Genomic DNA, 26,205 nt, shown 5'->3' on the forward strand with positions numbered 1-26,205 from the left:
TTACTTCTTAAATGTGGTCCACAGTCAGTAGAGAGTGGTAGGGATACAGCCCCATAGCAAGCAATGCCTGCCAGAGTTGCAGCTTAGCAGCAGGCAGTGTCTGCTAGTATTGCAGCTTCATTTGTGGCGGCACCTGCCACTGCCTTCCTTCTTCAGTCCTCCTCTTGGCCAACACAAATCTACCGAGAACAAAGATGAGTACAAAGAATTTTATTCAAAAGAAAAGCATATCAGTTGAAGGCTGCTGCTACTTTACCTCCAAGTGGCTGAGTATAGGGGATTTTACACCTTGGAATCTACTCTGATTGGTTGCCTCTATTATAATTGGGTTTGGGAATTGTGATCAGATCCCACAATATTCTGATTGCTTATTAATTCTCAGTCAGGTCTTTTTTTGCAATCCCTACCCTCCAGATCATAGAAAGTCAATCTGAACCTGAGGAACTAGAAGAAATTAGGGAGGAACAGAGGCAGGGATACTGGATGTCCTAACAAAATTTCTTTCCAAATAATAGTGGTCCTTTGAAACCTAGTTTCCCTGGGCAATAATACTCTCCAGGGGCCTTGGGCAACAACTACTCTACCCTTTCAGACTGAAAGTCTCTTCTCTTTGTTTCCAGCCATAATGGAGTAAACAGCCTTGTCCACCATGGGCTCCAACCATGAATCCCTTTCTCAACACAGGTTCAAAGGAAACAGAATCAAGCGATCATAGACTGAAATGTCTGAAGCTATCATTCAAAATAAGTTATTCATCCTTACAGGTTGATTATCTTAGGTATGTTATGACAGCAATAAAAAATTTTCCTAGTACACAAATCAAAGTTTATCCTAAAAAATCATACCTGGGTAACATTTGACAAACAGACTACATAGAAGGTACTCAACTATCATTCCAGTTACAGGGTATAAAAGAATGAAACCAACAAAAACAAAACCAAAGAGGATTCAAGTTCCAAACAATCAAATTAATCCTTTAATAGTTGAGAACAGTTTTCAAAATTAAAATATCTCTAGTTTTTGCTATTAAACTCACAGTACACTAATTGAAAAACAATAGATGGCCTTTTAGATATGAAATTATGCATAAAAAGACTGGTGTACTTCTGTAATCCCAGTGTGGCAAAAGTAGAGCACTGGGAGCTGGAGACCAGCCTGAAATAAATAGTGAGGCACTGTCTCATCATGAATAAGTCAATAAAAATAAATAATTAAATGTAGAAGTTGAACTCCAACTTGGGATTGTTGATCTCTGGAGCAGAGTAGAGGTTGGCATTTCTTTAAAAATACTGTGGTTATTTTTGAAATATTTTTATGACCTTTAAGTAGTTGTAAAAAGGAATTACCATTCAACAAAGCAGTTTATCAATACAGTATGTCTTGATCAATGTCACCCCTTCCAACATTCTCACTCATCTACTTCTCCCCTTCCCTCACTTTTCTTAATTTTTAGGTTCTGTATATAAATTATTTTGCCATTTCACAAAGCTCTTATACCAGTTGCAGAGGCAAATCTCCCATAGTGACACAGACCAAGCGTACCCAAAAGGAGAAGAGGAGGAGAAAGTACTACTGACTGAACAAGCAGAGTCATTGCTTCTGAAGGAAAGGCAAGAGGACATGTAACTTAGCCACACAGTTCTCATCTAGTATGGGCAGTATTCTAGGTTCCAGCCCCAGAACCAGGAGAGGGGGTAAAAAGAATAAAAACAGGATGAGTGCAAGGCAGGCCACAGCCCTCTGTCTCCAGCCAGCAGCACTTGGGCTTTTACAGCCACCTCATTAACACATCATTAAGAAGAGTTGTTCATTGTACAGGAGTGAGTGTTTCCCAGAAAAATGGATTATTTCTGTCCCCTTAAAAAATTCATAAATGCTGCCCAGAATGTCCCAGGTTTCCTGTAATGTAGATTACAAATTCCAGATATTCCATTCACAATGTCCAATCACCATTCTTTCCACTAATAGAAGCAAAATAGTAACACTAAATAATAGTGATTCTTCAGTGATACCCAGTTGAGAGAAGATAGAATGTTGGATCAAGTCTGTAATCTCTTAAGATCATGACTAAAATATCCCTATAGCATTTTAAAACTTGGAACATGTCTATTTCTTTTTAAACTAAATACAGAAAAAGCATTCTGATTACTGTTTGGATTTCTATTTTCTTGTTAAAATATTAAAGCTGAAAGAGTTTGCTGTAATAGAGGATGTGGGATGAAGTTGGTTGGCTTCTATTCCTGAACTGGTGTTTCTTTATAGTCCTAAAGTTACTTTAATTTGTGAGCATAGGATGGGAATTGATATTTATTGGATGCCTACTATGCGCCAGGCATTGCAAACTTGGAGAAAAAAGAAAAGAAAGTACTAACTTTTTTTATTCTAGAAAGGAATAATATTGATGCCTGGAAGATTTTGTTTTGCTTTTTTTGTGAATACAAATTCTAGATTCATGCAATGCCTTGGACTATGGGTTTTATTTTGCATTTTCCCAGGCTTCTAAACATTAGCATTTCTTTTGGCTATTTTTGTCAATACGAATTTCTTACTGCAACTATTTTTTCACGCTTTTATGGCTACTTTGTTTCACAGACTAGAATACTTATTTCAATGAAGCTGACTATGTAGGGTTTTTTTCACTTAAAGATAGAATGAAAGCTTTGTAGAAAATTTGGCAAAACGATGGAGGAAAAATCCCTAAAAAAAACTTACCATAATCCAACAGCACTGATTTTTCAGCTCCTATTCAGAACCATCTATTTTTACATACATTCAATGAAAGTATATATACAGCTGGAGGTTTTAATTTACCTTTGAAATATCTTATTATGAAGGTATGTACTTTTCAGTATTATAACTTTAATAACTGATGAATTTCCATTGAGTAGGTATCCTATAATTTTATTTAGCATGAGTCAACCATTGAACAGTTAGCCTGTTCTCTATTTTTCAACATTGGGAAAACTGAGTGAGAAGTTTCATTGAATGGATGGCATTTTCATCATTTTTGATTATTTCCTTAGGATATATACATATATATATATACACAAAGACTTTATTAACATTGATTTTTACATACTATTTCAAATATCAAGTTTAACAAATAAGTACTCAAGAAGGGGAATCTCTATATGCAATCACTGGCACATAAATTTAACAACAAAATGAAAATTAAGCTGAGAGTTTGTATGTCATAGATACATATTGATCTATATAATATAGCATTAGGTCCATAGAGTATATAGCCCATCATAAATTTTTATGTCCATGTAGTTATATTTATATCTCTAAGACAATGTCCATAACCCAGAGTACCTGAATATTGAGACATCTCTCTTGTACTGTTTGGATCTAATATCCACATATCAAGGAGACCATGCATCTTTTGTTCCTTTAGTCTCACTCAACATTATTTGCTCTAGTTCCATTCATTTCCCAACCAATGCCATTATTTTATCATGTCTGTTGGCTATGTAAAATTCCGTTATATATATATATATATATATATCACATTTTTTGTATCCATTCATCTGCAGTAGGGCATCTGGGTTTCTATCGCTTGGCTATTCTGAATAGTGCAGAGATGAACATGGCTGTGCAGGTGCCCTTATCATATCCTGGGTTATGATGTTCAGGATAAATGCCTAGGAGTGGTATGGGGAGATTGTAGGGAAGGTCAATTTTCAGTTCTGTTAGAAACCTCCAAACTGCCTTCCGGAGTGGCTGAACTAGTTTACATTCCCACCAGCAGTGCATGCAGTAGGGTTCCTCTTTCTCCACAACCCCCCCCCCCAACATTTGTCCTTGTCTGAGTTGAGAATATTGGCTATTCTAATTAGGGTAAGGTGGTATTTTAAAGTTGTTTTTACTTGCATTTTCTTTATGACCATGGATGATGAGCATTTTCTCATATGATTTTCAGCCATTTTAACCTCTTCTTTTGATAAGTCTCTCTTTAGTTCCTTTGCCCATTTAGTGATTCGTTTGTTGGGTTTGGGGGGGTTAGTTTCTTGAGTTCCCTGTATATATTGGATATTAAGCATTTGTCTGATGTATTATTGGTGAATATCTTTTCCCAGTTGGTTGGCTGTCTTTCTTTTTTATTCGCTATGTCTGTCTGTGCAGAAACTTTTATTTTAAGATTTTATTAAGACTGATTTCTACATATTTCAAATGTCATGTTTAACAATCAAGTATTCAAAAAGGGAATCTCTATATGCAATCACTGGCACATAGATTTAAGAAACTTTTTTAGTTTTAGATAATCCCATTTTTTGAGTCCCTCTCCAATCTGTTGTGACCCTGGGACTCTGTTCATGAAGTTTCTGCCTTTGCATATGAGTTCCGGTGTCTCTCTCTGACTCCTTTGTCGAATATAAGTTGACTATAGAAATGTGGTTTTATTTTGGGGTTTTCTATTTTGTTCCATTGATCTTGTGGTCTATTTTTGTGTCAATACCAAGCTGTTTTTATTATTATGGCTCTATAGTAGAGTTTGAAGTCTGGTATTGTAATACCACCTGCACTGATTTTTTTTTGCCTAGAATTGCTTTGGTTACTATAGGTTTTTTGTTGTTTCATATGAATCTTTGGATTACACCCCCTATTTCAGTAAAGAATGTCCTTGGGATTTTGATGGGGATTACATTGAAATTGTGTATCAATTTTGGTAGTATGGCCATTTTCACTATGTTGGTTCTAGCCACCCATGGGCATGGGATGTCTTTCCATTTCCTGGCATCAGTGTCTTATTTGAATTTTTATTTTCCTGATTTCAATTGTAATCAAAAATGAATAATTCATTTAATGTATATTTACGAAAGAATTGAATTATTCCGTGAATATTTCCTTTTCTTTTTATCTATTGATAAATACATATTATGACTTTGTGTTAGTTTCTCCTTTTTTGTTTTAAAGCCAATATTCCTGAAAATGATTACCTAAAATATTTTCCCAGTATGTCCCTTGGTAGTTAGGTTTGACTGTCAAAATGATGCTTTTGATGTTCATGCTTTAGAATCTTTCTGCTGTGATTTCCTGTAATGATCACAAGTTTTAAAGTTATCTCTGCTCTGCAACCCTAAAAAAAACTCATCTATATGCTTCCATATGATTTAATCTATTCATAATTTATTTTGAAGAATGCAGTGAAGTGCATCTTTAAATTATATTTTTAAATTGACAATCATTATCTTAACTATAGTGTTATATGATCTGCAATCAGACCCACTTCTGAATTTTCTGTTCTTTTCCATTGGCCAATACCTTATTTTCCTCTTCTACCATGCTCTTTACATTATCCTTGCTTATAAAATAGGCACTTTGATTATCTCTGTAATTGGGTCTGTAATAGTGTATAATTTTGATTGTGTCTGTAATAGAGCATAATAGCTCAGCTTACCAAAAGACTGGGTGACTTTAAAAGAAATGTATTTTTTCTCACAATTTTAGGGCCTCAGAACTACAAAATCAAAGTGCCAGACAATTCATCTCAGTGAGAGTACTCTTCCTGTCTTACAGACAGCCAACCTCTTACTATAGCCTCATAAAGAGTAAGAATGCTAGTGTCTTTTCTTGTAAAGACACTAATCCTATGGGATTAGGGCTCCACCCTTATGACTTCATTTAATTCTATTTACTTCATTACTTCAAATTCAGTCACATTGGGAGTTAGGGTTTTCACATATAGATTAGTAGTATATAATTGTTTCATAGCAGGATCATTATTTCCTAATAAGCATTCAGTCCAATTAAGCTCCTTATCCTTGATTTCTATACCCCCATATACTTTAATAATCAGCCACAATCTCCCCCAGCTGATATTGCACACCATCCTGGCGCTCCTCCTCAAGCTCTATGCTGCTTGACTAGATTACTGGCACCATTATATACCTCAACTTCCCTGATCTGTCTCCATCCTCCTTTGCCAATGTCACCTTATACATATTTCCTAACATCTTCATTCTGAGCATCACTGAATGATTCCAATTCTCTCATCTATTCTTGATTTCTTTTTTTGCACTAATCCTGGGGCTTAAACTCCATTGCCTGGGTGCTGTCCCTGAGCTTTTTTTGCTCGTCTGGTGTTCTACCACTTGTGCCATGTCTCCACCGCCAGCATTTTGGTGGTGAATTGGAGATAAGGGTCTCACAGCTTTTCCTGCCTGAACTGGCTTTGACCCATGATCCTCGGATCTCAGCCTCCTATGAAGCTAGGATTGCAGGCATGAACCACAGATGCCTGGTCTTGATTCCATTTTTGACTTTCGGTGAGAAGTTTCACTGGATTTTATCACGCCAGCATCCAACTCGCTGCTGAGCACAAATTTCTTCTTAAAGTTTGGCTTTGCAATTTGCCTCCAGTGACCGACTGACTCATAATGTAGGACTTCTGGGATCTTTATCGTTGTTAAAAATGGTTATATCAAGTGTAATCGACCTCTAAGTCAAATCTACTAAATTAGAGCCATAAGATAGGACTTCCCATTTGTAAGAGATTACTAAATATCAAAGCTTTTTATGCACTATTCCCTTTCTGTGTCCTCAACAATGCTTTCTTATTTTGGATGCTGGGAAGATTGGTGATCTTTTCACTATTTAACTTCCATCTAATTGGGCAAAAATGGAACACCAAAGTATTGCAACATGGCTAATTTATTTGAGCTCTAGATTTGTCCTCAAAGGTCTAAGGTAAAGCAAGATGCTGTCTCAGAATGACACTTCTTCCCAAAGTAATTTACTCCCAGAAAACTTTCTTTGGCCTTTGGCTTTTCATATAGGGAATCTCCTAAAAAATAACAATTAAGCCATGAACAAGTGGCTCATACCTATAATCCTTAGCTGAAATCTGAGGATCACAGTTCAATATTTGTACAAGAGAGTTGCTATTAAACAAAGCAGTTTATGAATATAGGGTATCATGATCAATGTCACCCCTTTCAACGTTCTTAGCCAGATACAATTTCTGTATCTAAAGTATTTTTGTGTGTAGAGATAATTTAACTTCACCTCTAATTTGGATGCCTTTTATTTTTCTCTTGCCCAATTTCTTTGACTAGGAATTCTATTGCAATATTAATAGAAATGGTAGGAATGGTAATAATTGCTTTATTCCTTACCTTAGAGAGCTCTGAACTTCCCCTCGAGTATATTGGCCCTGATTTGTGCCGTTATTTTCTTCTTCCCGTACTTGACGTTTTGAGAGGCTTTTTTTCTATTGTGAAGGGATATTAATTTTTAATTGTTTTTTGTATCTATTAAAGTACTATTTTTTCTCTTTATATGATGCATTATGTTTACTGCTTTTTATATGTTAAATCATCCCGTATCTGGATACTGGTGAATGATTTTTATTTTTTCAATATGCTGTTGATCACAGTTTGCTAATATTATGTTAAGGAATTTACATTTATGTTCATCAGAAAAGCCCATAGCTTTTCTTTGATGCTGTTTTTTTTCTTTCCTTTTTTGTAAGATTCTTATCTGAATTTGGTGTAAGGGTAGTCATTCTAGTCTCATAAAACTAATTTGTAAGTGCCTGCTCCTTTTCAATTTTTTTGCAAGAATTAGAGAAGAACTGTTAATAGTTCTTTTTTTACAATGCTCAGAATTTAATAGTCAAGTAAATCAGATCCTAGCCTTTTCTTTGATGAAAGTCTGTATATTACTGAGTTTATTTCCTTACCTATTGTTGGTAAAGTCAGATGTTTTATTTCTTCATAACTCAATCTGAGTAAGTAGGTTGTATGTGTCAAAGAATTAATCTATTTTATCATCCAATCTTTCAGCATATAAATGTAATCGTTTTGTGGTTCATGAGGTTCCTGTGGTATTAGTTGTAATGTCTCTTTTTCATTTCTGATTTCATTCATTTAATTTCTCTGCTTGTCTTAGTTTAGATAAATATATATTTATTTTGTTTACCTGGTCAAAAAGCCAATTCTTAGTTTTGTTGATTTTTCCTGTGGTCTTTCTCTAATTTATTTCTTCTTTGATCATTCTTATATCTATCTTTCCCTCTTAATTAACAAACCCTGTGAAATGTGTAACAAAACTAGTTTTTCACATGTGGACATTAAAAATTACAGAAAGAGGACAAAGAGATGAAGCACAATGGCAGAATCAGTCTCTGTAGTGATCATTGCCATGAGATCACATTTATTTGAACACGTATCCTCCCAAGAAATTTCGACAACAGCTATGGAAGCCAGATAAAAGAATATAGTATCTGATTGTATCACAATCAAAGGGGGAAAAACCAAACAAAAAAGACTGTTAGTCATCATTAGGATGCAAAGATGGTTCAGGATATGTACATCAATACATATGATGCATGGCATTAACAGAACAGAGAACAAAATTTATATATTGTTTGAATACATGTAAAAAGACATTTGACAAAACTCAACCTTTTGCTATACACTGGTGGCTCACACCTGTAATCCTCGCTGAGACCTAAGGATCACAGTTAGAAGCCAATGGGGGCAGGGAATCCCATGAAACTCTTATCTCCAGTTAACAACCAGAAAACTGGAAATGGCACTGTGGCTCAAAGTAGTAGAGTGCTAGTCTTAAATGAATAAGCTCAAGGACAGCACCCAGGCCCTGAGTTCAAGCTCTACGACTAACAACAACAAAAAATTAACATCTTTTCATCCTAGAAAAAAACAAAACTTTGAACAAATTAGAAGGACTGCATCTCAGGCATATTAAAGGCTCTATATGAAACCCCACAGTAAATACAACTTTGCTTGTTTGTTTAGTTCTTTAAGATCATTTTCAGGAAGTTATTGTTATGAACTTCCCTCTGAGACAGCGTTAGCTATATCTCACAAGCTTTGGTATGTTTCCAATTTCATTTGTCTCATAAAATCTTTTCGTTTTCATTTTAAATTTTTAATCAACCTATTGATTATTCAAGATCATAATGTTCAATTTCCATGTTTCTTAATTTTCTAATTGTTATTGACTTCTAATTTTATACCACTGTGGTTTTGAAAAGATACTTGATGTGATTCAGTCTTATACTTTTTAAAGATGTGCAGTATTTGCTTGGTATTATTGCAGCTTCTATGTTCAAGTTCAGAGCAAAGTCCTATACCTGCTCCCAATTTGTGCTGTGCTGCCTGGGATTGGAGAAGGGATGATATGGTAACTTTAAATTGTCCTTCCTATGCTCTTCAAAGAATAGTTTATTATGTTTGAAGGAAATTTATACAAAAGGAGATAAAACATAGAAAACATGGTATTTTCTTGGTTTGTGGGCATACATGTAATATTCTCCTACCTATATAAATTTGGAGTCTCAAGATAAGCAATTGATAAGAGATTACCTCCTGAAAGATAACTAGACACTTTCATAAGACACAATTTCTACACAATTTCATAGTTTCCAAAGTATTGAAAACAGTGCACCATGCTAATAAATTATTCACAACTTATTTTCTTTAAGTTAAGGGGAGGCTCTAATTTGAAACATTTTCTGATTTTACTGCTGTAAATGTTCCCATTATGGCCAATTTCCAGTTACAAGACTGCAGTCACTGATGTGAAGGTGAGAAGAGCTGTGTATAATCACTTCACAGCTTCAGAACAGCATTAATTATAGGTGAGCACCATTTTGTTATAGTAATGGCATCTAATGAACCATATTTCTCTGATCTGTGCCCTTTTATAGACTCCTACCACACTGTGGGATTTATTACGTGACTTTCTTTTAGACAGGGGAAATTAGCAAGGACAGTACAACAAAGGGTCAGAAAATGCTTGCATTTGGGAGATTTTCCACCTGGAAATCCACTTTATTGAAAGAAACCTGGGATAGCTTACTGGAAGATGAAAGAGTACAGTACTTAGAAATATGTGGCTTAACTAATATCTAACACCATATCCAGACATGTAAGGAAGGTCATCTTAGACTATCCAGATTCATTCTATCAACCAGATAACTACAGATACGAGTTACCATAGGTTAGAGCCATAGAAAACCCACATATTGGAGCCCATTGGCTCAGCCCAATTGCTGACCCACAGAATTTTATGTACATAGAGTGGGTTTTGCATTAGCCTACTAAACTTAACACGTTTGTATGAAGTACTAGCTTATCTGCTGCAATGAAAGAACTCTGAAATCTGGAGTTTTTCTGGACTTAACTCTCGAATAAATTGGCATAGATTATCTAGTTGGATCAAAAAACAAGATCCATCATTCTGCTGTCTTCAAGAGACCCATCTTACACAAAAAAACAAACACCTTTTGAAAGTGAGAGGTTGGAATAAATTATATCAAGCTAACGGCCCCCATAAACAGGCTGGAGTTGCCATCCTCATATCAGATAACATAGACTTCAAACTAAAATTAGTAAAAAAAAGACAAAGAAGGTTACTACATACTACTAAAGAGAGCGTTCCTCCAGGAGGACATAACTATCCTAAATCTCTACACACCAAATCCCGGGGATCCGAACTTCATCAAGCAAACTTTACTTTCACTTAAACCATACATAGATCAAAACACAGTGATTGTTTGTGACTTTAACACACCACTTTCACCTTTGGACAGATCAACAAGGCACAAACTCAACAGAGAAACCTTAGAATTGAACAACTATATAGACCAACTAGATCTAACAGACAACTGCAGATTATTCCACCCAGCAACAATACAATATACGTTTTTCTCAGCAGCACATGGAACATTTTCCAATATAGGCCATAAAACAAACCTGGACAGATTCAGAAACACTGAAATTATTCCCTGCACTCTCTCAGACCACAAGGGCAACAAACTGGAACTGAACACACATCTCTACCAATAAAACTCTGTAACTCATGGAGACTGAACAACACATTGTTGAATCACCAATGGGTAATCGAAGAGATCAGAACAGAAATCCAACAGTTTATGAAAATTAACAATAAGGAGCACACAAAATACCAGCTCCCTTGGGACACGGCAAAGGCAGTACTCAGAGGAAAATTTATAGCTCTGAGTGTCTACAATAACAACTTGGAAAAATCACAACTAACAATTTAATGTGTCATCTTAAGCTCCTGAAAAAAGAGCAACAACCCAATCCCAATCCCACTAGAAGAAAGCAAATTATTAAAATCAAAGCAGAATTAAATGAATTGGAATCCAAAAAAACTATAGAAAGAATCAACAAAATAAGAAGTTGGTTCTTTGAAAGAATTAACAAAATTGACAAACCCTTAGCAAATCTTACCAAAAAAAGAAGAGAGCATATCGAAATAAACAAAATCGCAGATGAAAATGGTAATATCACAACAGAAATTACCAACATCCAGAGTATCATGAGGGAATACTTCTCAAACCTCTACGCCAACAAATTTGAGAATCTAGAAGAAATGGACAAATTCCTAGCCAATATTAACATATCCACACTGAACCAAGAAGAACTACCTCAACTAAACAGGCCTATTTCAAGCACTGAAATAGAAATGGCAATAAGAGACCTTCCACCTAAGAAAAGCCCAGGGCCAGACCTAATAAGGACTTCAAAGCAGAGCTCACACCAATATTCCTCAAGCTCTTCAACAAAATTCAAAATGAAGGTTTTTTACCAAACACATTCTATGAAGCCAGTATAACCCTCATCCCCAAACCAGACAGAGATTCATCAAAGAAAGGGAACTATAGAACTATTTCTTTGATGAACATCAATGCAAACCTTCTCAACAAAATACTGGCCAACCGTCTACAACAACTCATCAAAAAAATTATATATTATGATCAAACAGGTTTCATCACAGGGAGGCAAAGCTAGTTCAACATACGCAAATCAATTAATATAATTCAACACATCAACAGGAGCAGGGACAAAAATCACATGATTATCTCAATAGAAAAGGCATTTGACAAGATCCAACACCCCTTTATGTTAAAAGCTCTGGAGAAACTAGGAATCCATGGAACATTCCTCAATATAATAAAGGCTGTGTATGACAAACCCACAGCTACTATTATACTTAATGGCAAAAAGCTAAAGCCATTCCCCCTAAAATCAGGAACGAGACAAGGATGCCCACTCTTTCCACTCCTAGAATTCCTAGCCAGTGCAATAAGGCAAGAAGAGAGCATAAAGGGGATCCAAGAAGGGTAAGAGGAAGTAAAACTATCCCTCTTTGCAGACGACATGATTCTGTATTTAAAGAACCCTAAAGACTTTCCTCCCAAGCTCCTTGAGCTGATTCAAGACTTTGGAAGAGTAGCAGGCTATAAAATTAACCCTCAAAAATCAACTGCCTTCCTCTACGCCAACAGTGAGAGGAATGAGGCAACAATCAGGAAAGCAACTCCTCTTGCAATAGCCTCAAAGAAAATACAGTACCTAGGAATTAGCTTAACTAAGAATGTAAAGGACCTTTTTGATGAAAACTTTAAAACCCTGAAAAAGGAAATTAAAGCAGAAGTAAGGATATGGAAAAACTTCTCATGCTCCTGGATTGGAAGAATCAACATTGTGAAAATGACAATCTTGCCAAGGGCTATGCACAAATTCAACGCAATACCCATCAATATCCCAATAGCATTCTTTAAAGAAATAGAAGAGGCAATCCAAAATTTATTTGGAATAATAAAAGACACCGTATACCAAAAACACTTCTTAGCAGAAAGAACAGCTCAGGAGGAATTTCAATACCAAACTTTAGACTTTATTACAGAGCTATAATTCTCAAAACAGCTTGGTACTGGCACAAGAACAGGCCTGAAGACCAATGGAATAGAACTGAGGACCCAGATATTAAACCACAGACCTATGGCCACCTAATCTTTGACAAGGGAGCCAAAAAAATAGAATGGAAGAAAGACAGCCTCTTCAACAAGTGGTGCTGGCAGAACAGGTTAAGCACATGCAGAAAACTAAAGTTGGATCCTTCTTTGTCACCTTGCACTAGAATTAACTCCAAATGGATCAAAGACCTGGAGGTAAAAGCCGACACACTGAAAACTTTACAAGAAGGAATAGGACATACACTAGACCTCCTTGGCACAGGTTGAAACTTTCTTAATAAGGACCAAGAATCACAACAAATCAGAGAAAGGCTGGATAAGTTGGACTGCATTAAACTGCAGAGCTTTTGTATGGCAAAGGACATAGCTAGTAAATTAATTAGGAAGCCTACAGAGTGGGAGAAAATCTTCACCAACCAAACAACAGACAAGGGCCTCATATCTAAAATATATCAACAACTCAAAAAATTGAATCACTCCAAAACTAATCTCCAAAGTTACAACCATCCCATTAAAAGATGGGCCAAAGTCTTAAAGAGAGTCTTCTCTGAAGAGGAAACAAAAATGGCCTATAGACACATAAAGAAATGCTCAACATCTCTGGTCATAAAAGAAATGCAAATCAAAACAACTCTAAGATTCCACCTCACTCCAGTTAGAATGGCCAGGATCAGGAAAACGAATAACAGATGCTGGAGGGGATGTGGCCAGGAGGGATCACTACTACACTGTTGGTGGGAGTGCAAACTCGTTCAACCACTATGGAAAGCAGTATGGCAGTGCCTCAAAAGACTAAACATAGAACTCACCTATGACCCAGCAATTCCACTACTTGGCATTTACCCAATCATCCAGAAACAAGGACATACTAAATCCACCAGCAAACCAATGTTTATTGCATCACTATTTACCACAGCAAAGATATGGAACCAACCTAGGTGGATCAACAAGATGTGGTATTTGTACACAATGGAATTCTATGCTGCTGTCAGAAAGAATGACATTGCCCATTTGTTAGGAAATGGAAAGACTTAGAAATGATAATATTAAGTGAAGTAAGCCAGACTCAAAGGAACTTAGGCCCAATGGTTTCCCTCATTCATCATAATCAGTAGAAACCTTGGGCTCTACTAGCAGAGATCTCAATAGAGCAAAACCTTGATACAAAAGGCCATATAGTAGGACGCTGAATGAAAGGACCTCTAGGATATAGAAACCTAAGCCATATAATGAATGTTGTTCTTTTTTTTTTGCCAGTCCTGGGCTTGAGCTCAGGGCCTGAGCACTGTCCTTGGACTTTCTCAAGGCTAGAGCTCTACCACTTGAGCCTCAGCACCACTTCCAGCTTTTTCTATATATGTGGTACCAAGGAATCGAACCCGGGTCTTCATGCATGCTAGGCAAGCACTTTAACCACTAGGCCAAGTTCCTGGCCCCATGATTGTTGTTCTTAAGGTACTATGTTATCTCTCATCTCTTTTGCTGTCCCTTGGTTATTTCATAGTGTTACAGTATCTCACTTTGTTACCTGCTATATCAGATATATTTGTATTTGGTTATTTGAAATTGGATAGGAAACGGGAAAACAAGATGAGGGGTAGGGGTGGGGGGGAGGGAAATGGGGACCAAGACATGTAAAAGGGTATCAATGTATGGGAATTAATGCACCATATATCTGGCAAATATCATGTAATCCTTCTATTAATTACAATAAAAATATATGAATAAAAAGAAAGAAGTCAAAGAAACTAGGCTGTGGACAAGTTCCCAGGAAGTAGAAAATGAGGGAGTATTGGAAGAAATCTGCCAAACATATTCTGAAAGAAGATATAATATGGTTTTCACCACTGTATCTCATGATACAGTAAGGTTTGGTGCCTTACATCAGGATTTGGGTGCCAAATAAGGTAGGAAATATTTAATAGTAAAAAAAAATGAGAGGGAAGGAAGATAGTGCCGAGACAATAGGGACGCTGCCTAGCTCTCTCTCACAAAAAGAACCAGGAGTCCCAGGAGCCAATTATCTTAAGAAATCCACAACAACAAACTGAAAAAGCAACGGAGAAGGACTCAAACTGCTAAAGAAATCCAGATAAAGCTCACATCTAACTTTCTCAAAGAATTCGGAATGCGAGGACCCCTCCCCCACCTCTCTCTGCTGCGAAATAACCTCTCTCCAAGCCTCGAAAAGCTGCGGCAGAGGGCGCAGGCCCGGCAGCCCGACCTCTGCAGAAACCAACATAGAACCGGGCCAGCGAGCGGCAGAAGCAGCAGAACCCAGACGCGGAACCAGAACAGCAAACAGCGGAACTCGGACACGGAACTCATTTTTCAAAACTTTGTAGTCACATCATTTCAAAATATGATCCATATTTTATAAATACCTGTCAACAAAACTCTCTAATATGATCAGAGAACTCTCATTATCCTACAAAGATGTGTACTCTAATAAAATAATGAATGAACTTTTGCTGCCAGCCGGCAGCAAACCAGGGTTCGCAGATCCTGAAATAGGGGCAAGGACTAGGAAAAATTAAGAGAGACAAACAGATGGAGTTTGGGAGGACTACAGCCCAAGTCAGCAGTCCAAGAAGGCTGTGAGCTCCAGACTGCCGCCTAAGACTCCTGTTTATTTTAAGTTCTGACCTTAAATACCCTTCTTAAAACTAGGGAACTGCCAGAGGCTACATTCATACAAAATAGTAAACAAGTCACATATAGGATAAATAGAAAGGATTAACATTGCTTAAAGTCATCCTGATAAGAACTGATTGACATTGCTTAAAGTTATCCTGATAAGAACTGATTGACATTGCTTAAAGTTATCCTGATCAGAGTTACTTCCTTGTGTATACAGTTGTGTAGGTCCAAGGTCAGGTCCAAGGTCATTGACCCCACAGTCGGTCCCCAACATCTCCCCTGTCTTTCTTTTAAAAGATGCGGACTCACTTGTCTTAGGTTGGGTGGATCGCTGACTCTGCCTTACCCGTCATGGGGAACTTCTTCAGATCAAGCTGAAGGCCCTGTGTTAGGTTGGTCAGAGAGCGTCCCCTCTTATCCCATCCTTGACTGCGATTCCTCTCGGGGGGAATTCATCTGGGGCTTAGATCTGCGGAGTTGTTCGATTGGTGACTGTTGCAGATGTGACCATTGGACGGGTACTGGCCATAGGTGTTGATTTGTTCCCAGCCATAGCTTCAGTTGTCACTTTACTTGGAGTAGAAACAACAGGAGTTGGCTTGATATTGGCTGTTGGTGGATCTGAAGTGCTGGCAATTCCTCATTCTTCAGAAGCTGCAGTACTTTTCAACGTGATCTGTCTCTCCTGTTCTGGGACCTTACTAGTAGGTTCTTGAGGCTCTTCTCTCTGCTCTAAGTGCCTCCCTTGATGCTCTCGGAGTTCTCTCTCCAATCTACTGATTCGACCTTCTTAATGGGACTTAAGAGCTGTCATACGAACATCAAGTTCATTTTTTTGCTGATCAAAGCTGGTTCAACATACGCAAATCAATTAATATAATTCAACACATCAACAGGAGCAAGGATAAAAATCACATGATTGTCTCAATAGATGCGGAAAGGCATTTGACAAGATCCAACACCCCTTTATGTTAAAAGCTCTGGAGAAACTAGGAATCCATGGAATATTCCTCAATATAATAAAGGCTGTGTATGAGAAACCCATTGCTAGTATTACACTTAATGGTGAAAATCTAAAGCCATTCCCTCTAAAATCAGGAACAAGACAAGGATGCCCACTCTCTCCACTCCTCTTTAACATAGTACTAGAATTCCTAGCCAGTGCAATAAGGCAAGAAGCAAGCATAAAGGGGATCCAAGTATGGAAAGGGGAAATAAAACTATCCCTCTTTGCAGATGACATGATTCTGTATTTAAAGAATGCTATAGACTCTATTCCCAAGCTCCATGAGCTGATTCAAAACTTTGGAAGTGTAGCAGGCTATAAAATTAACCCTCAAAAATCAACTGCCTTCCTTTACACCAACAGTGAGAGGAACAAGGCAATAATCAGGAAAGAAACTCCTTTCACAATAGCCTCAAAGAAAATAAAGTACCTAGGAATTACCTTAACTAAGAACATAAAGGACCTTTTTGATGAAAACTTTAAAACCCTGAAAAAGGAAATTAAAGCAGAACTAAGGATATGGAAAAACCTCCCATGCTCCTGGATTGGAAGAATCAAAATTGAGAAAATGACAATCTTGCCAAGGGCTATCTACAAATTCAACGCAATACCCATCAATATCCCAATGGCATTATTTAAAGAAATAGAAGAGGCAATCCAAAATTTCATATGGAATAACAAAAGACCCCGTATAGCAAAAACACTTCTTAGCAGAAAGAACAGCTCAGGAAGAATTTCAATTCCAAACTTTAGACTCTATTACAGGGCTATAATTCTCAAAACAGCTTGGTACTGGCACAAGAACAGGCCTGAAGACCAATGGAATAGAACTGAGGACCCGGATATTAAACCACAGACCTATGGCCTCCTAATCTTTGACAAGGGAGCCAAAAAAATAGAATGGAAGAAAGACAGCCTCTTCAACAAGTGGTGCTGGCAGAACAGGTTAAGCACATGCAGAAAACTAAAGTTAGATCCTTCTTTGTCACCCTGCACTAGAATTAACTCCAAATGGATCAAAGACCTGGAGGTAAAAGCTGACACACTGAAAACTTTACAAGAAGGAATAGGACATACACTAGACCTCCTTGGCACAGGTCGAAACTTTCTTAATAAGGACCAAGAATCACAACAAATCAGAGAAAGGCTGGATAAGTTGGACTGCATTAAACTGCAGAGCTTTTGTATGGCAAAGGACATAGCTAGTAAATTAATTAGGAAGCCTACTGAGTGGGAGAAGATCTTCACCAACCAAACAACAGACAAGGGCCTCATATCTAAAATATATCAACAACTCAAAAAATTGAATCACTCCAAAAGTAATCTCCAAAGAAGCAACCATCCCATTAAAAGATGGGCCAAAGACTTAAAGAGAGTCTTCTCTGAAGAAGAAACAAAAATGGCCTATAGACACATGAAGAAATGCTCAACATCTCTGGTCATAAAAGATATGCAAATCAAAACAACTCTAAGATTCCACCTCACTCCAGTTAGAATGGCCAGGATCAGGAAAACGAATAATAACAGATGCTGGAGGGGTTGTGGCCAGGAGGGATCACTACTACACTGTTGGTGGGAGTGCAAACTCATTCAACCACTATTGAAAGCAGTATGGCAGTGCCTCAAAAGGCTAAACATAGAGCTCCCCTATGACCCAGCAATTCCACTACTTGGCATTTACCCCACCATCCAGAATCTAGGGCATACTAAATCCACTAGCACAACAATGTTCATTGCAGCATTATTCACCATAGCAAAGATATGGAACCAACCTAGATGTCCCTCAGTTGATGAGTGGATCAACAAGATTTGGTATTTGTACACAATGGAATTCTATGCTGTTGTCAGAAAGAATGACATTGCCCCATTTGTTAGGAAATGGAAAGACTTAGAAAAGATCATATTAAGTGAAGTAAGCCAGACTCAAAGGAACTTAGGCTCAATGGTTTCCCTCATTCATCATAATCAGTAGAAACCTTGGGCTCTACTAGCAGAGATCTCAATAGAGCAAAACCTTGATACATAAGGCCATATAGTATGAAGCTAATTGAAAGGACCTCCAGGATATTGAAACAAAAGCCATATAACGAATGATTGTTGTCCTTAATGTACTATGTTATCTCTCATCTCCTTTGCTGTCTCTTGGGTATCTCATATTGTTACAGTATCTCACTTTGTTATCTTATATATTGAATTTATTTGTATTTGGTTTTTTGAAATTTGATAGGGAAGGGGGGAAAACCAAGACGGGGGGTGGGTGGGGAGTGGGGGGGAGGGTAATGGGTACCAAGACATGTGAAAGGGTATCAATGTATGAATGTATATGAATTAATGCACCTTCTATCTGGCAAATATCATGTAACCCTTTTATTAATTACAATAAAAAATGTAAAAAAAATGAACAGCATCAATTCTAAACCATCTTTTTTTCTATTTTTCCCTCTTTTAGGGAAACCAAAACTGTCTATTGACTGTATTGTATTCATTCCAGTCAATGCCCTAACATTTTCTACACTTTCATTTAAATAATTTCATTGAAACATTACCATATATATAATGATCGGCCATTCAATAAACATGAGTACTCTCTTCCAGACAACTTGTAAGAACTGAAGATGCAGCTGTATCTACCTTTATAGGAGTTTCTAGGTGGTACTAGCATTGACCTGAAACTCAAGGTCTCATACCTGTTAAGCAGACATTCTACCACTTGAGCCACACTCTCTAGTTCTGAGACAGAATGATCTCAAATATAGTGATCAGGCAAGGTTGTTCTGTAGAGATGATATTTACAGAGAACTCTCCTGTTGATTAGAAGATAAACTCTTCTAGATCATTCCCTTTCAGGTGTTAAGAGTGGGAGAGATCCCCACAGAACTGCTTTCAAGTGAATCAATGAGCATTACAAGTTAACAGTAGGACTTCAGGACCCAGTGCCCTAGGTCCAGCCTTTAAGTTAACATTCAATGGTAATTTAGACACCAATACACATTCTGCTCTAGTAAAGGGTAAGACAATGCAATTATAACCAGGGGAAATATCAACTAGCCAATTAAGTGGTGAGTGAATGGACTTGTACAATCCTTTTGAAAAATAAAGTTCCATGCTGAGACAGCATTGTTTTATCTTTAGAATTTTAGATAAATCTGATTTTAACTCATTATAACAGTATGGACTCTAATTGGCCAGTAACATTACAAAAATCTTTTTGTCTGAGTAAAAGCCTCCTGGTGATAATGACAGGGGTATAGAAAGTCTCTCTCCTGAAATTAGCCCTCAGTATAATAGATCTCTGGCTCTGAATAGTGTCCAATCGATGCATGGGTAGATTTAAACAGTTCACATAATGAACTTCACTTTGGTGAACCTCATTTCACACAGTTATTTGAGCACCTGGCAAAGGCAAACATTTTTGTGTCATTTTTTACATTGTTGGTTCTAAGAGGCTCTGCCATGTGAATTCTTCATTATCTTAATCCCAAATATAATTACTAGGACCTGGTATCACAGGGGGTTTTTTTGAAGTGGCTAATCTTAGATTTTAGAGGAAAGGGATAAATGCCAAGTATCTAAAACTTAGTCATTTAAATTCACAAATATATGAACACGCTGTATTCACTTTTCAATAGCATGGTGAAGTCCGTTGATACCAACTCACAAGAGCTGATTAGTAAAGTCTGTGGAACATGACATGTCAATTAAAGGTCACCTGGGTAATTTGAATTGGTCAAAATGCAAGTATTTATGAAAATACACAAACATTACAAATCAGGGCTTACTGCTCCACAATAACCACTTGTAAAACACTCATGAACACACCACTTGCTATAGTCCTAGATTAGTACTGGTCTGTTAAATCTCTTTGTTTGTGTGTATACTATTCTCTCTATAATTTTGGACAATGAAAACCAGTATATAGAATAGATCCGAGAAGGCACTGAAAAATATTCAACAATTGGAAGAAAATCATTTGATATTTGGTACTCTTTTCAAAATAAGACTTTTATATTTTTGCTACTTTTTATTTGAAATCATTACAGAGTTATAGAAAGTTACAAAAATATTACAGAAGTTCCTTTAACCCCCTTTATTTTTATCTTTCATAATTTAAGTACACTATCAAAACCAGGAATATGTTGTACTATCTATTTAGAGACATATGTGTCCTTTTCTGGGTCATATGATAAGTTTGTACTTTGTTAAGATATACCTAAACTATTTTATGGAACAGTTATATCATTTTACATTCTTATTAGAATCCTTTCATCCTTTTCTACATGTGTAATTAACACAATTTTCTCTCTCCTAATACAAGTGGAGGAGTAGCACTTTGTGCTATCAGTTAGACTTCCTTAATGACTACTGACAATGAGCATCTCTTCTTGTGTTTGTTATTCATGTATGCAATTTGTAAATTGTCTTATGTCTTTCTCTCATTTGCAGTCGGACTGTTTTTGCTTTTAATTTTTGGTTGTTGAATTTAGAGAGGTTGTGTTTTTTTTTTAAATCTAGATACTAGCTCATTGCCAGAAATATAGTTAGGACATAATTTTATTTCAATTTGTAGCTTTTTGTTACAACCTTTTTAGCAAAGTCTCCCATTGAGCAAAGATTTTCAATTTTCGTAAGATCTAATTTATCAAATTTTCTCTTTCTAAGTTATGCTTTTAATATCTGGTCTAAGAACATTTTGCCTAGACCTTGACCCTGAAGTTTCTTTCAGATTATCTTCTAAAAGGGTTATAGCTTTTCATTTTACAATGAGACCTTGATTTTCTTCAGAGTACTCTTTGTACAGGATATGAGTCTGATGTCAAGGCTCATTTTTGTCTATAGATAAACAATTGTCTCAGCAACATTTGTTTCCGGTTGAATTTATTTCGCAGCTTTTTCAAAAAGTAACTTGGGTATACTTATATGGGAGTATTTCCTAGGTCCTTATTTTATTTTTATTTCTCTGTGTTCCATTTACTCTATAAATATTAACTTTTGATTGCTAAGACTATACAGTAAGCCATATTGTCAGGTAAACTGGGACTCCTGCTTTTTTTAAGTACTTGGGTTTGAACTTAGGATCTTGTGCTCTGCCACTTGAGTCATGTATCCAGCCCTTTCTGATTCAGTTTTTTTTTCAGATATAGTCTTGTGCTTATGCCAAAAATGGCCCGAATCACAGTCTTCCTATCTACAGGCACTTGCTACTATGCCCAGCTTTTATTGGTTAAGACGTGGCCTCACTAACACTTTGCCTAGGCTGACCTTATACCAGTGCTTTTCCAATCTCCATTTCTTGAGTGGTCAGAATTGTAGACACATGCCATCACACCTGGCATCTTTATTTTGAAAATATTTTAACTATTCTACTTATTTTCACTTTTCATAAAATACTTAAAACAAATCACTTCTATATCTACAGAAAATCGTGCTAAGGTTTTGGTAGGAACAATCAACTTTGAGATAATTGATATCTTCTGCTCTGTTGGGTCTTCTAAAACAGGTTTATGTTATAGTCCCAATTTACCTGTTTCTTTAATAATTTTTATCAGCATTTTGTAGCTTTCAACACAAAAGCCCTATACAAGTATTATTTTGTCAGATTTACCTACATGTGTTTATCAGCAGAGTTTTATTTTGAATGATTAAAAATGACATTGTATTTTGTTTTGCCAGTCCCTGGGCTTGAACTCAGGTCCTGAGCACTGTCAAGGTCTTGAGCTTTCTCAAGGCTAGAGCTCTACCACTTGAGCCACAGCACCGCTTCCACCTTTTTCTTTGTATCTAGGACCGAGGAATCGAACCAGGGACTTCACACATACTAGGCCTACCACTAGGCCAAATTCCTGGCCCAACATTGTATTTTTTTTTGCCAGTCCTGGGCCATGAACTCAGGGCCTGCACACTGTCCTTGGACTTTCTCGAGGCTAGAGCTCTACCACTTGAGCCTCAGCACCACTTCTGGCTTTTTTCTATGTATGTGGTACCAAGGAATTGAACTTGGGTCTTTGTGCATGCTAGTCAAAGCACTCTACCACTAGGCCAAACTCCCGGCCCCAACATTGTATTTTGAATACTGACTTCCATGTATTCATTGGTAGTATGTAGGAAAATGATTTGTGTGTTATTCTTATATTCTACAGGTTTGTAGACTCATTTATTAGTTCCTATCTATGGTATAGCAGCACATTTGGTTGTTGTTTCCATTTAATATCTTCCAATCTCTAAAAGTTCTTCACTCTTTCCTCATCTCCAATGACTTTGACACATTTAAAAGATGTTAATCACTTGTTTTATCAAATGTTCCTCCATTTAGATTGTTCTGGTATTTTCTTATGATTTCAATGAGACATTTTGATTTAACTTTACATAAAAAATTTCAATAACTTCCAGTTACACTAAGAATAAAGTCAAATATAATATACCAAGGCTGACATAAATCTGATCCTGAATTTTGGTTCACTATCCACCTTAAGTCATTTCAATCTTTCCACAGGGGAGGCGATCGCTTGAGTTTGCCAGGAAGTAGGGTTTGACATGAAGTGGATTTAGGAAAGAATCTTGATGAAGGGAGGGGAATAAAGAGGAGAGGCATGAAGAGAAATCAATCTACAATACTGGCTCAATGACAGACCTAACTGACTGTTCAGGAAGTTGTGTAGCTATAAATGGCTTTGCTCTGCTGTCTCCCTTGGAAAATAGTAAGCTAACTCTTATACAAAGCCATCTCTGGATATTGCCTGTCTTGAGAAAAAATGTGACCTTAGAACCATAGCTCCCTGCTGTGAGAAGGGAGGCTCTGAAGGTGCTGACACTAAGAACTGCTGGCTCTCAGCTTACTTAGTATCATCAGCAGCTGGGACAAATCATTTGAAGAAGGGAGAAAATATTTAGTGGCACATTGCAGGGTTCCACATTGCAGTGTGGTGGAACCACACTGTCTTGTAATATAAGGTCCTATTTTTTTCCTCTAGAAAATTTCACATATTTTGTGAAAATTGATCTAGGTAACTTGAAGTGATGGGTGGGATTAAGACAGGTGGGGAGAATGGTGGGAGGGGTGACATTGATCAAGAAGAATTGTATTCACAAATTGATATGTTGTATAACTACTTGAAGATTTTTTAAAAATATTTTTATTGTAATTAATAAAAGGGTTACATGATATTTGCCAGATAGATGGTGCATTAATTCCCATACAATGATACACTTTCACATGTCTCGGTCCCCATTTCCCTCCCCCCTCCCCCCATCTTGGTTTTCCCCCCTTCCCTATCCAATTTCAAGTAACCAAATACAAATATATCCAATATATCAGATAACAAAGTGAGATACTGTAACAATATGAGATAACCAAGGGACAGCAAAAGAGATGAGAGATAACATAGTACATTGAGGACAACAATCACTCATTATATGGCTTTTGTTTCAATTTCCTGGAGGTCCTTTCAATTAGCTTCATACTATATGGCCTTATGTATCAAGGTTTTGCTCTATTGCAAATCTCTGCTAGGAGAGCCCAAGGTTTCTACTGATTATGATGAATGAGGGAAACCATTGAGCCTAAGTTCCTTTGAGTCTGGCTTACTTCACTTAATATGATTTTTTCTAAGTCTTTCCATTTCCTAACAAATGGGGCGATGTCATTTTTTCTGACAGCAGCATAGAATTCCATTGTGTACAAATACCACAACTTGTTGATCCACTCATCAACTGAGGGACATCTAGGTTGGTTCCATATCTTTGCTATGGTGAATAATCCTGCAATGAACATTGTTGTGCTAGTGGATTTAGTATGCCCTAAATTCTGGATGGTTGGGTAAATGTCAAGTAGTGGAATTGCTGGGTCTTAGGGAAGCTCTATGTTTAGCCTTTTGAGGCACTGCCATACTGCTTTCCATAGTGGTTGAATGAGTTTGCACTCCCACCAACAGTGATCCCTCCTGGCCACCTCCCCTCCAGCATCTGTTGTTATTAGTTTTCCTGATCCTGGCCATTCTAACTGGAGTGAGGTGGAATCTTAGTGTTGTTTTGATTTGCATTTCTTTTTTTAAAGATTTTTTTTAAGAAAAGTTACATAGTTGTATGTCTATCTTGTATGCTTCTCTGTGGCTTTAGGTCAAGTTGCAAATCCCTAGCCTTCAGAAATAAACTAAAATATTAGCACCCCAATGAATCTGACCTAAATTCCTTCTTCTTACTTCATGATTTATGTTATGATATCTGTTTATTAATTTGCTGTCAGCTCATGAGGCTGAGAGTTCCATAAAAGGATTACATTTTATTCGCTTCTTTTGAAACACTTAGTATGGAATCCAGTCCACAGGAGGGGATTAAATTTATTCTCTGAAAATGTATGACTAACAGAGTGAATTGATAAATTGAAATACAGTAAATCTGAGGGTTGGCTATTTTTTAGACAAAACTTCAGAGAGTAATAAATGAGCTCTGGTGCATGGTCTGCTATCTCTTTAAGCAAGGAATCTGAGGATTCAAAAACACAGTGGGTGATTAACAAGTTAGAGAAAATCAAACATGTACCTGAAGATGTTTCTTAGCCTAGATTGCTAAACACTGCAGGTTAATGAGCTTAAACTTCAGAGATTTCCTTTCTTATGGCTCTGGGGGCTAGATATCCAAGAGGGTTTATATATGAATACCATCTAACCAGATAGATAGATAGATGATATATAGATAGATAGATGACATTATATTTGACTGCCATCTAACTGTGCTCACATGGTAGAGTGAGGGAGAGGGAGAAAGAGAGAAACACTCTGTTGTCTCTACTTCTAAGGGCATTCATTGGGTAGCTCAGTGGCAAAGTGCTTGCCTAGCAAGTTCAACATTCTGTGTTCAATTCTTAGTGCTAAAAAAAGAAATGACAGAAAAATACAGTTTAAAAAATGGTATTAATTCAATCATGTAGGCCCTACCCTTATGATTTCATCTAAACCTAATTAATTCCCAAATACCCCATTTCTTCACACCAACACATTGGAAATTAGGGCTTTAGCTATGAATTTGTGGGAGAAATTCAGTTCAAAGCAAGATGCAACACATTTCATTGTGTTTGTTTAAAATACTAAGATGTGTTAGCTTTCTACCACCTTAGATACTTTTATATTATTTGTTTAAAAGATCTAACATAGTAGCATCTTATTAGCTCTCAAGAAATGATGTTACCCTATATCATGAAGTTATGGACACATTTTCCTTCAGACAACATGTATTGTTAGTACTTGAGTATTAGCAACACCTTGACCTTTGAAGGACATTTTGAAATATTCCTATACATTTAAAACTCTCCTGGGGATCTGGCAAAAATGCAAATTCCTGGCACTTCTGATTTGGTTGATAAGAGTTACACTTTGTGTAATACCTGACTAGTTAAGTTAGTAATAAATTATTTTATCACTCTGAGCATCTGTCTATAGCATGACAGAGAGCACTCACTACAGTGTATACAGGAAGTCTGGTGTGTACTTACAGCTGTGCTGTGTTCTGAAGCAACAGATGATGAGGATAGGAGTTTCTAACGGTGAAAAATCTACTACCATCATTTGACAAATATGTATATATCCTGTGCAGCCTATTTTCCTAACCTAGCTGTCATCATCTCATCATGCACTCATTCTCCTTGAAAATATATATATAGAGATATATCTATTATATACTTATGAATGCTCTGACAACAAATGGATGGGAGTTTTTCCCACAGCAATCAGTTCTCCAAATCTCCAGACTCACTAGGGTGTCCTAACATTCAATGTTGATTTTATTGGCAAAGAGCAAAGTCCCACTAGCCTGC

This window comes from Megascapheus bottae, chromosome X (assembly GCF_031878675.1).
Source record: "Megascapheus bottae isolate mThoBot1 chromosome X, mThoBot2.hap1, whole genome shotgun sequence".
NCBI classification, from domain to species: Eukaryota; Metazoa; Chordata; class Mammalia; order Rodentia; family Geomyidae; genus Megascapheus; species Megascapheus bottae.